At 37.4% G+C, this 12,409-nt stretch overlaps 1 long non-coding RNA gene across 1 annotated transcript; it reads left to right on the top strand.

Moving 5' to 3' along the window:
* The first annotated feature begins 6,945 nt into the window (after window positions 1-6,945).
* LOC122990072 lies at window positions 6,946-12,244 on the top strand. The gene is made up of 3 exons (XR_006405244.1): window positions 6,946-7,271; window positions 11,886-11,933; window positions 12,207-12,244. It is a non-coding gene; the product is annotated as an uncharacterized LOC122990072 (long non-coding RNA).
* Window positions 12,245-12,409: the final 165 nt, after the last annotated feature.

The raw sequence follows: 12,409 nt of genomic DNA on the forward strand, positions 1-12,409 counted from the left end.
AGCGATGGGGCATCCTGTATGTTTCCAAACACTGGGTCAGTTAAGATTCTCACTTGTCTCTCAATGAAATTAGTGATGTCAATGAATGTAGCTCTCTGGCTGCGCCTTTCTTGCAGTTCACAGGCTACAGTTCTCCACTTGTCCCTAAATTTGTAAGGCAGTTTCCTTATAATGGCCAGCATATTGGCAGGCATGTCTAGCTCATGCAAGTATTGCACCTCTTCCATGGCATTACAGCAGCCTCTAAGAAAAAAGCTGTAATCTTGAAGAGCTTTTACATCTTCAGTTTTGATCGGAGGCCATGAAAGAGCCCTTTCCATGTATGCAGATGCAACCTTCTGCTCATTTCCAAACTGCTCCTGTAGTAAAGCCTTAGCCTTAACATATCCCCTCTCTGGATCAATGTGCTGGCAGCTTCTAACAAGCTCTTTTGGATGACCCTTAGTGTACTGCTCCAGGAAATAGAGTCGGTCACTGTGGCTCGCAGTGTTCCTTTCCACACCATCCTCAAAAGCCTTCATGAATGCATGATATTTTAATGGATCACCATCAAAGGTTGGTATATGTCGCTTGGGCAAAGATGAAAGACATTGCTGCTGTATCAACAGTGTAGTGATTTCATTTTGCTTCCTCATAATGCCAAGTATGTTGTTTTGGTCTTCATTTTCTGGACCCACATTTGCATATGACACATTTCCATATTGCATTTGTGTAGTTGCTTGAGCATCACGATACACTGAATGTTGCTGGGGTTCATGGCACCCTACAGACATAGGCTTCAAATGAAAGAACTGAGATGGATTTTTCTCCTCAGGCCTTGCTCCTGTATCCAGGTGATCACATTTGATTTCCTTTTGTGACATTTGTGGAATAAATGAATTTGCCTTAGCACTGAGGGTTTGTGTTTTTCCTTGTCTTTTTTCCAAATAAGAATTCATCCCATCTGATTGCTTTGTTATAGAGGTTTTCCCACTTAGGATGCTCTGAGATCTGAACACATTTAGCTTAGCCATGTGTGTAGCAATTTCCTCATCCAGTTGAAGCTGCTCCTTCCTTTTACGTAGCCGTTCCTCCTCTTCTTCCAGTTCGTGTTTGTCCTTTAATAATTTTTGTCTTATCTTTAAAGCTGCCAAGTCCGCCTCAGCTTTAAGACGTGCAGAAGAAATACTAGAAGCAGCAGACTTTCTTCCTGTTGCAGAGTTTTGTGATCTGGACACTCTGCTTCCCACATTTGACACACTGTCACTTGGCTTTACATCATCTTGTATATCATCTGTCATGATTATGGATGCAGCCTGCATTATTACTTGAGGTTCATCGGCTATTTGAAGAAAAGACACATCTTCATTGATTCCAACAGGATCAGATTGAACACAACTGTCATTGTGGAGCAGTTCCTCTGGTTCACTCAACCATTGTTCAACATGCCCTTTAAATGTGTTGCTGTATTTCACAATGCTGGAAAACCATTCATTTTGTTTCCTCTGTTCATCCTCTGGGAGTAAAGGAATCAACATATTATGTGACATGTTGGCATTTTCACAAAGTTGAATTAAACTCTCTAAAAGGGGTTGTACATGAGAGACGTTTTCCCTTTTTTTCATGAATGATTTCATTTGTGGTATGAGCCCTTTAATTTTATTCACAGTCATTTTGCGTTCCCGTTGAAGCTTTTCAATTTTATTCACCAACGCCTTTGCGGTGAGTTGAACTTTTCTTTTCCCACACTCCATTTGAGAACTTGCAACACCAGCATTTATTTGACTCATTTTTCCTCTTTTGAGTTCCTTTTCGATGTCTTTTTCAATACATTATTTGTGCATTTAAGGACACATCCACAGACCGAAAGGCAATTCATCCAGCAAACATCACATTTCCACATCAACAGCGCAGCGGCAACTTCAAAGAGACCAAGCGGAGATTCCTTATTTTTGCATCACGGAGATATTTCAGCACCGGTAATCAATCAGCCAGTCGTCCCCAGCGGACACACAGCAGTGAATATGCAAGCCGCATTCCTTCCATTAATACACAGCTTAATGCGTATAAACACCGGTAAGCCTACCTGGCTTCTGTGGTTGGCTTTGACTGCGGCTCCTGAAGTTGTGATGGTTGACAGCCGGTGCCTTCTTCAGTCATTCACCTCCGATGTTCGCTTTGTTTAATCCCCTTCCAATCGATCCTTAAGCCCATGCGCCATCCGGTGATGTTTCTTTTAATGCCGTTTTTTGTTGACAAAAATGTAGCGACTACTGGCAACAACGTAAAAGTCGCTGAGAGGCTGAGGTAGGGCCTTGTTTGCCGTTTGTCCGACACGCTACCAAAAAGATTCGCTGAGATCAAAACTGTAGGTTTAATAACCTTTATTAATGAAAGTGATCAACTTATTATAACTTTCACAAAATATAAGATACTCAAAATAATCACAGCGATCAGGTGTAAAACTGCGTTCAGGTGTAAAACAGCGGTCAACAAAAAATACGACGACCCACTCACCCTCTGTCTCTTACCAGCTGGCATGCAGGTGAACAGGTGCTTAAATTAACTATAGGATACCACCGCCCATATCCATGTGACCTGATTATCAATCCCCGTGATCGTGCAATAATAAACAAACCAAAATAACCCAAAATATAAAACAAAAGAATTACTACTTTGCAATTCATTCAATTAATCCATTCATGGCTCCTACATATACCAGCAGAACATTTATTTCAGCTGCAGATGAAACCAATAAGAAGAACAAACATGTTCCCATCACATTATTGATCAGCTGCACACTGAAACATGAGAGCACAGTCAGCTGATCACAGATCAATACAGATAATGATCCATGTGAGGAAGTGAGTACATTTACTTTCTACTTTTCCTTTACTGCCTTCATCTGATCATGTTTCACACACAAACAGGATCACACTATATATATATATTATATATAGATATACATTAATGTATTTATATATAAATATGTGATAGGACTCTGAGTAAAATCACTGATAAATAAACTAATCAATTAATTGATCTTAATACATTCAATAAATGATCACCAGCTTCAGTTTGACAGAGTTCAACATGGAAACACAGCTGACATGTTCATACATCAGAACGAAGAATCAACAGTTTGTTTACTTTTAATATTTCATGATTCTGAACTTTTACTGAAATATTATTTAAATAAACAACTTTGTTTTTAAAGAACTTTTGATCTTTTTTATATCAAAGTAGAAACAAACAAACAGAAGATGAGGAGGGTGTTTATATACTGTTGTAGTTCTATACTGTACTTTTACTCAGTACTCACACTGTTACACTTGTTTCTGATTGGTTCAACACTGAGTCACATGATGAACTTTACCAACACACAGCAGCTCATTTTACACACAAACACACAAACACAACAACTCACGTGTCAATCAGACACACTGAGAAAAAACACAACAACAGGCAGCACATGAGGATCTTTATTACATCACTGTTGTATTGTGTTTATGTAGTTTAATGGTTGATAGTGTATAAATGTGTATATTGTGTTTATGTAGTTTAATGGTTGATAGTGTATAAATGTGTATATTGTGTTTATGTAGTTTAATGGTTGATAGTGTATAAATGTGTATATTGTGTTTATGTAGTTTAATGGTTGATAGTGTATAAATGTGTATATTGTGTTTATGTAGTTTAATGGTTGATAGTGTATAAATGTGTATATTGTGTTTATGTAGTTTAATGGTTGATAGTGTATAAATGTGTATATTGTGTTTATGTAGTTTAATGGTTGATAGTGTATTAATGTGTATATTGTGTTTATGTAGTTTAATGGTTGATAGTGTATAAATGTGTATATTGTGTTTATGTAGTTTAATGGTTGATAGTGTATAAATGTGTATATTGTGTTTATGTAGTTTAATGGTTGATAGTGTATAAATATGTATATTGTGTTTATGTAGTTTAATGGTTGATAGTGTATAAATGTGTATATTGTGTTTATGTAGTTTAATGGTTGATAGTGTATAAATGTGTATATTGTGTTTATGTAGTTTAATGGTTGATAGTGTATAAATGTGTATATTGTGTTTATGTAGTTTAATGTTTGATAGTGTATAAATGTGTATATTGTGTTTATGTAGTTTAATGGTTGAAAAATGAATGGTCAAAAGTCACACTGCAGAATGTGTTTTCATAAAATGGAAACACTCTGAATATAATAAGTTTATTACAATATTCTGTAAAACATCTAAAAAATATTTACTTGTGTATGAAATATTTTACAGTCTGACTGCAGCTCCGTCCAACCAGAAACCTCCGGAGCTGAAACATGAAGCCAACACAGAAGAGCCATTTATCACTAAAACTGACATCATGCAGATGTTTGTGCTGTATGTGGAGAGTTGTAGTTACTGACAGTGACCACTGGAGGGCAGTAAATACTCTGATTATCTCTCTATGAGTCCAGATCAGTGAGTTTAGAAAGATCAATATCACTATTGATGGCAGTATTTATAACAGGTGAATAATGTCTGTGTTAACATATATAGTGTCATTATCAGACTGGTGAACAATAGTGCTGATGTAATGCAGTAAATGTGTCATAAAGTCAGTATGAATATCAGTATAATTGTCAGGGCTGTATGTGGAGAGTTGTAGTTACTGACAGTGACCATTGGAGGGCAGTGATCATGACAGTTTCTCTGTGAGTCTCTGTCACTTTAACACTTCACTTCCATCCATGTGAACATGAAGCACGAATGTTTGTGTTGAAGGTGTGAGTGCTGGTGTGAGTGAGGTCAGCAGCAGTCATTAGAACAATGTGACTGATCACTGCCCTCCACTGGACACACTCACTAACTACAGCACTGGGAACCATCATTACACCAGTCAGTCAATAAACCAGTCAGTCAATACACCAGTCAATCAATAAACATGTATACTTCAATTTCTGTTGAATCCTTTCATAATAAAATGTAGCAACCAAAATAAAGTTCCTGATTTCCTGTCAGTGTTCTGATGTGTAGCAGCAGAAAACATTTCAGTCGTATAAAGAAGAGAAAAGACCAGACTATAATATATTATAATCTATATATTTATGGATGAATCTGTCGTTCCAGATGTTCCAGATGTTCTAGTTATTCACAGCACAGATTTGAAGCTGCTTTAAAATTGCACTGCACTGCCTAATCTGCATAAACAGCCTCAGCTGCGCCTCCTCCAGGCTGTGAGAACAAATGGACAATAAAGACTGAATCTATCTGATGAGGATTTATACAGTCTGTCAATGTTTGACTTAAGCTGTTCCAGGTTCTTTATTCCAAAGGTCAGCACTGTGCTGGGATCATATTTCTTTACAGTCACTTCTGGTTAAAGATGAATTCAGAGTTCAGACTGTTTGTGAAGCAACTGACATTTGAAATCTTCCTGTTGTGAGTTACATGTTCGTTCTTCCTACGTTTGGTTTCCTGGTTGAAGCTGCTGATTAATTTCACCTTCACTCATCAGCTTGATGAAAATGATTTTCAGCATCTAAAGGTAACGTAAGCAACAGGTTTCATCATGTTTGTGTCAGCGGGGGTTAAAATGATGTGACACCAGTAGAGATGGTGCTAGTAGTGATTTATTATGTTGCTTTGTTGAATACTGGTGGAAGGTTTGAAACCTCGTTAATCCTCTTTGACTCTAATTAGCTTTGCTAACAAGATGCTGTTTAGACAACAGAAACATCAGAGGAAACTCTGGAAAAGCTTCATTAGTCAAAATTCAGCCTGTTGACACACTAAGTGACCAGAAAAATAGAAACACCTGAATAATACAATGAAATACAACAATGATGCAATAAGTGTTAAGTTTTGTTGAGGTTCATTGGTTCTGTGGTTGTTTTGGACTTAATCATTTTGAAAGATGTTTCCAATATTTAGTCGACGTCATTTTCATATATAGAGGAGAGAAACTTATTACAAACCCCCCCTCAGAGTGGTATGTTCCATCTCTGCAGCTCATGGTGCAACCCAATCGCCAGAACAAAATGTTGGCATTGTACATTTCTGCAACATTTCTGATACGTTGAATGTCTACGTTTCAATGATGTTGAATAATGATGTTTTATGTGACAACGCTGGTTAGGGTTAGGGCAAGATCACGTTTTGGGTTAAAATAAAATAAAATAAAAAATATAAACACCTGCAAATGTCCTGACATCTCGCTAAAAACACCCAGTTTTGTCGGTTGAAACAGGAAGTGGGCGTTGGTTTCGAGGTGGTCTCTCTGCTGATTTTCAGCTTTCAACTTTCTGCCAAGAAACTTCCAAACCATCCACCGACCCCTCGTCCTCCTAATAAGAAAAGCAGCTCATATAGATCTCATGTTAACTACGTCACTTTAGAAACGTTAATATGCTACGTATTACACGTGTTGAAACGTATATATTCAACGTTTCTGTGGTTTGCAGAAAAATGCAAATGTTTTATTCTAGTGACCAGGCTGGTTCAGGACAGGTTTAATTTTCAAGGATTGAAGACAATTAAGTTCAAAATTGTGTGTTACTGTCTTTGGTTTGGACTGTTGTGTACGTCCATCAAATTGTGAATAATCTGAGTAAAATATTAATGTAGTTACATGTATATTCATCCTTTCCTAAGATAATTATTTTGATTTTATTTATTAATTGTAATGATATTATAATGGTTTTTGTTGGCTGCTGCTGTTGGTCGTGCTAATTAGGATCAATCAGATCAATGAGTGTCAGCAGCTTCCTGTGCTGAGCCTTTACTAAATATTACTGCATTCATCCTGCATTTTTCCATCATTTCTCAGTGGAAATCTTGTTGTATTGTTGAGTTAACATTTAATCAAGAATCAGACTAGTAGTTTCCACCAATTAATGTGTGAATATCTGTTAATCATTAACCTGATATAATGATCAGGTTTAATGGTCGTGAAAGGACACACAGACACACCTGTATTATACAACCTGTTGACTCACCTTTAACGTTATAAAGTATTTTCATCTGGAACTTTTGGACTATTTATGATCTGATCAGTCACTTCAGAGGTGGTCTGTGATTTCCAGGAAGCCAAGTGTGTGAGAGAAGCTGCTGTTCTCTTTCTTTCAACTGTTCTTCTGTCCTTTGATAGATGTTCTGCAGTGAATTTATTGTTCATCAAACAGTAAAATGTGCTGCAGTTATATTAGGAACACTGTCACTAGCTAGCAAGTCAACAACAGCTCCCTCTCTTCCTCATTCTGTTCTCGTCGTGTTGCAGCTTCTTTTCTCCGTCTAAAGGTATTTATTGTAACTTTATTCTGTTTGTATTGTGACAGTTTTCACTGTTTGACTCTTGAATGACTCTTTGTTCATCTTGTTAGTTTAGTTCCAGTAGAAACAGCAGAAATCTGTAGTTCAGAACTCTACTAACAGTCAACACAAATCAACATGGTGGAAGTTTTCCTCCATTTTAGTGTCACTGTTCAAAGTGTCCAATAACAGCTGACAGTACTGAGTCAGTGTTCACAGATCAATAACTTCCAACATTTGTCTTCTTTGTGGAGAAAAACAACAACCTGCTCTGTCTGTATTAGTGACAGCTTCAAGTTCAAATAACTTTATTTGTTGTTTACAAGAAGAAGAAACACAGAGAACATGTGGGTCACATGCTGAGTAAAAATAGAGTTACAGTCCATAAAAAGTAAACATAGAAGTAAAAACAGGTAAAAATATCTTAATCTACAACATACAGAGTGTGTGTGGCAGTGGTGGAGGAAGGGGTTAAATCTGTCCGGAGCTTTCAGACTCTGTGTGACGCTGATAGATGTGTAATGTAGCTCCTTTCCTCTGACTTTAATGAACAGCTGTGGCTGTCACACAGCAGCAGCATCCATACCTGTGTCTCCAGACTGGGAGACAGCGGTAACTTCATCAACTATTTAAACTTCCTGATGTGTGTTGAGATCTTACGATAGAATTATTAACTTAAAGGCTTTTCTGTACAGAAAACAGGTGACCTGTTACACACAGATTCCAAGTTTATACAGTGAAATCATTGGGAGCAAAGCGGCCGTGCTCAGGATGAGTCCAGCACCATCAAAGCCCCCCCACCTTTACAGTCTCAGGTTGATGTTCTCACCAACGTCTCTCTAAACTGTCCTCTGACTGCAACCAGCGAAAGGCTCATCTGAGTCTCCTTCAGTTATTACAGTTCACTCACAGCAAGAAGCTCAGCGAGGCTCTGCACACTGTTCTGCCCTGAGTTTGGCTAGAAGACTAAATCTATGTGATGAGGATTTATACAGTCTGTCAATGTTTGACTTTAGCTGTTCCAGGTTCTTTATTCCAAAGGTCAGCGCTGTGCTGGGATCATATTTCTTTAAAGTCACTTCTGGTTAAAGATTCATCCAGAGTTGAGACTGTTTGTGAAGCAACTGACATTTGAAATCTTCCTGCTGTGAGTTACATGTTTGTTCTTCCTACGTTTGGTTTCCTGGTTGAAGCTGCTGATTAATTTCACCTTCACTCATCAGCTTGATGAAAATGATTTTCAGCATCTAAAGGTAACGTAAGCAACAGGTTTCATCATGTTTGTGTCAGCGGGGGTTAAAATGATGTGACACCAGTAGAGATGGTGCTAGTAGTGATTTATTATGTTGCTTTGTTGAATACTGGTGGAAGGTTTGAAACCTCGTTAATCCTCTTTGACTCTAATTAGCTTTGCTAACAAGATGCTGTTTAGACAACAGAAACATCAGAGGAAACTCTGGAAAAGCTTCATTAGTCAAAATTCAGCTTGTTGACACACTAAGTGACCAGAAAAATAGAAACACCTGAATAATACAATGAAATACAACAGTGATGCAATAAGTGTTAAGTTTTGTTGAGGTTCATTGGTTCTGTGGTTGTTTTGGACTTAATCATTTTGAAAGATGTTTCCAATATTTAGTCGACCTCATTTTCATATATAGAGGAGAGAAACTACCCAAACAGCTCAATCGCCAGAATAAAACATTGGCATTGTACATTTCAGCAAACCACGGATACATTGAGTGTCTACTTTTCAATGTTGGCCATTATCCATTGAATAATGATGTTTTATGATGTGAGAATGCTGTGGTTAAGGTCTGGTTAGGTTACTGCACAAAAACCACTTGGTTAGGGTTAGGGAAAGATCATGGTTTGGGTTAAAATAAAATAAAAAATAAAATAAAAACAGCTCCAAATGTCCCAACTTCTCAGGTTTTGTCGGCTGAAACAGGAAGCGGGCGTTGGTTTCGAGGTGGTCTCGAACCATGTTCTTTGCTGATTTCCAACTTTCAACTTTCTTCCAAGAAACTTCCAAACCATCCACCGACCCCTCGTCCTCCTAATAAGGAAACCAGCTCATATAGATCTCATGTTAACTACGTCACTTTAGAAACGTTAATATGCTACGTATTACACGTGTTGAAACGTATATATTCAACGTTTCTGTGGTTTGCAGAAAAATGCAAATGTTTTATTCTGGTGACCAGGCTGGTTCAGGACAGGTTTAATTTTCAAGGATTGAAGACAATTAAGTTAAAAATTGTGTGTTACTGTCTTTGTTTGGACTGTTGTGTTTGTCCATCAAATTGTGAATAATCTGAGTAAAATATTAATGTAGTTACATGTATATTCATCCTTTCCTAAGATAATTATTTTGATTTTATTTATTAATTGTAATTAAATATAATGATATTATAATGGTTTTTGTTGGCTGTTACTGCTGGTCGTGCTAATTAGGATCAATCAGATCAATGAGTGTCAGCAGCTTCCTGTGCTGAGCCTTTACTAAATATTTCTGCATTCATCCTGCATTTTTCCATCATTTCTCAGTGGAAATCTTGTTGTATTGTTGAGTTTACATTTAATCAAGAATCAGACTAGTAGTTTCCACCAGTTAATGTGTGAATATCTGTTAATCATTAACCTGATATAATGAGCAGGTTTAACGGTCGTGTAAGGACACACAGACACACCTGTATCATACAACCTGTTGACTCACCTTTAACGTTATAAAGTTTTATCAACTGGAACTTTTGGACTATTTATGATCTGATCAGTCACTTCAGAGGTGGTCTGTGATTTCCAGGAAGCCAAGTGTGTGAGAGAAGCTGCTGTTCTTTTTCTTTTAACTGTTCTTCTGTCCTCACTAAGTGTTTAGTTACACAACACACTTCCAGTAAAGGTTGAAGACAGCAGTTTGCCTTTGGAGCTTTAATGGAGGAAAAATGTGAAAACAGCATCGAACAAATCCAATAATATTATAAATCCGAAAAATATGAGGTACAATAAACAAGAGTGAGAACAAAGGTGTTTGTCAGACAGCTCGTATGCTGCTAGCTTGGAAAGCATCTATGATGTAAAGAGAATCTACGGATGATGCAGCAACAAGAACATTTAGAGGGAGAATAAAAGATGCCTGTCAGTGTTTGCTCTGCTCAGTTTGAATGAAATGCTGGATGTTAGCATGTCAGTTAAACTAGCTGCTATAGAACTGTGTCAGCGTGGGTCACTGCTAACACACAACACCCAACTGAGACCATGTGCTGGCTGAAGAATAGTGACATCACAAACCTAACAAATGACCTTCAATCTACTTGTTTCAACAACTGTTGTATTTGACTGCAGTTGAGTTTCCTCCATCACTGGGTGTATTTCACAGCATCAGAGACAATAATGCAGGTCTTAATGAATGTTACCCCTGTGCCACACATTGTTCCACGTCTGCACTATTTTAACACTAATTCCAACAGTCAACCTTTCACTGTCTGTTGTTACTCTGAAAAATGACCTGCATATAACATGTAATATGTGCATCATTAATAATAAATTAGACTCAAATAAATACACAGCTGACACTGAGTGTTAAAGGCTCAATGTATGATGCTGCTGCTTTTCATAAATGAATGAAATAGATTATTAATAATATGCTGTTTAGTTGTGTTTAATGTTGAGCAGTAAAAGTAAACCATGTTTTAATAGATGTTCTGCCGTGAATTTATTGTTCATCAAACAGTAAAATGTGCTGCAGTTATATTAGGAACACTGTCACTAGCTAGCAAGTCAACAACAGCTCACCAACCTGACAGATACACATTTTATCAGCTTTCAACACGTCACTAACTGCACTTAAACACAGTCATGTGATTATGTTCTGACAGTTTGACATCAAATGAACACAGACAGTTTCAAACAGTCTTGAGTTTGTTTGTGTAAAACATTTTATTCATTGTCAGAGAAGTTTAGTGTCAGTATGAAGGGTCGCCCCATTCAGTCACCTTTAAACTGGTGCATGTTTTAATAACCAGTATCATGCTGGTAGTGAGGGAGACTTTGTTTCACAGGTGGTATGGTTAGTGATTAACAGCTAATAAAAAGTCATAAAATAATATATTCTGAAATCTTTCTAAACTATATCACAGACAAACTGTTGAAAACATCTTTTCATTGATGATATTCAGTATTTTAACCAAGCTAAGAGCTGCAGCAATAGAAACTAAAGTTTATGTTGCTGCCAAACCTTCATTCAGTATCTTTATAATATATCAATATAAAATCAATGTCACATTATTGAGTCAGACAGTTTGTTCTCTCTTATTCTGCCTGTTTTAATCTTTACTGTAGATGATGTTGGTAATGTGCAACATCAATGTTCAATACTCCATAAATTTAACCATTAATCATGGAAATGTCTGTCCTTCAATCCTTACAATCTGTAAAAGTCTAAATTCAAAGTAAATAAATGAAGTATCATTCAGTACAATCTCTAATTAAAACAGCAAGAAGTACAAATGACTCCATAGAAAACCAGAATCCTCAGACTGATGATGAAGGACTGATGAAGGAGAATCAGCAGCAGTTTCTCTCTCTGTGTTTCCTCTGCAGGTGAAGCTACAAAGACTCTGTGACTGGATGTGGATCTGAATTCACCTGGTGAGCATTTTTATTTCTTCTGCCACACAGCTGACTCTACCAGCAGCTCATCTCCATTAAATGTGCTCTATAGTGGTAAATGAAAAGCCAACAGAGAACTGGAACCTTCTGAAAGTAAAACATTAAACATTAAACCTCAGTGGAAATGAAGAATAATGTCTTACTTTGATGCCATCTGGTGGTTGAATCAAGAATGACGCCGTTGTAACTGCAGTGCTGGTGTGATGTGCAGCTTGTTGTAATGAATGAGCTTGTTGTTGTGTTTGTGTGAAGGTGTTTCTCTGCTATGGATCAGTGTGAGGACAGAGAGGAGGGAGTCCCTCCCTCTAAAAGGCGAAGGGAACATGACAGCCAGACCAAAGCTCAGAGGTGAGATGAGGATCTCTAACTGTCCATCACTGTTCTCCACTCACATCACTCCACCATCATTATTCACACTCAAAGCTCTGTGTGTGTTGTGTTGAAGAACAAAGAAG

This window comes from Thunnus albacares, chromosome 10 (assembly GCF_914725855.1).
Source record: "Thunnus albacares chromosome 10, fThuAlb1.1, whole genome shotgun sequence".
Taxonomy (NCBI): domain Eukaryota; kingdom Metazoa; phylum Chordata; class Actinopteri; order Scombriformes; family Scombridae; genus Thunnus; species Thunnus albacares.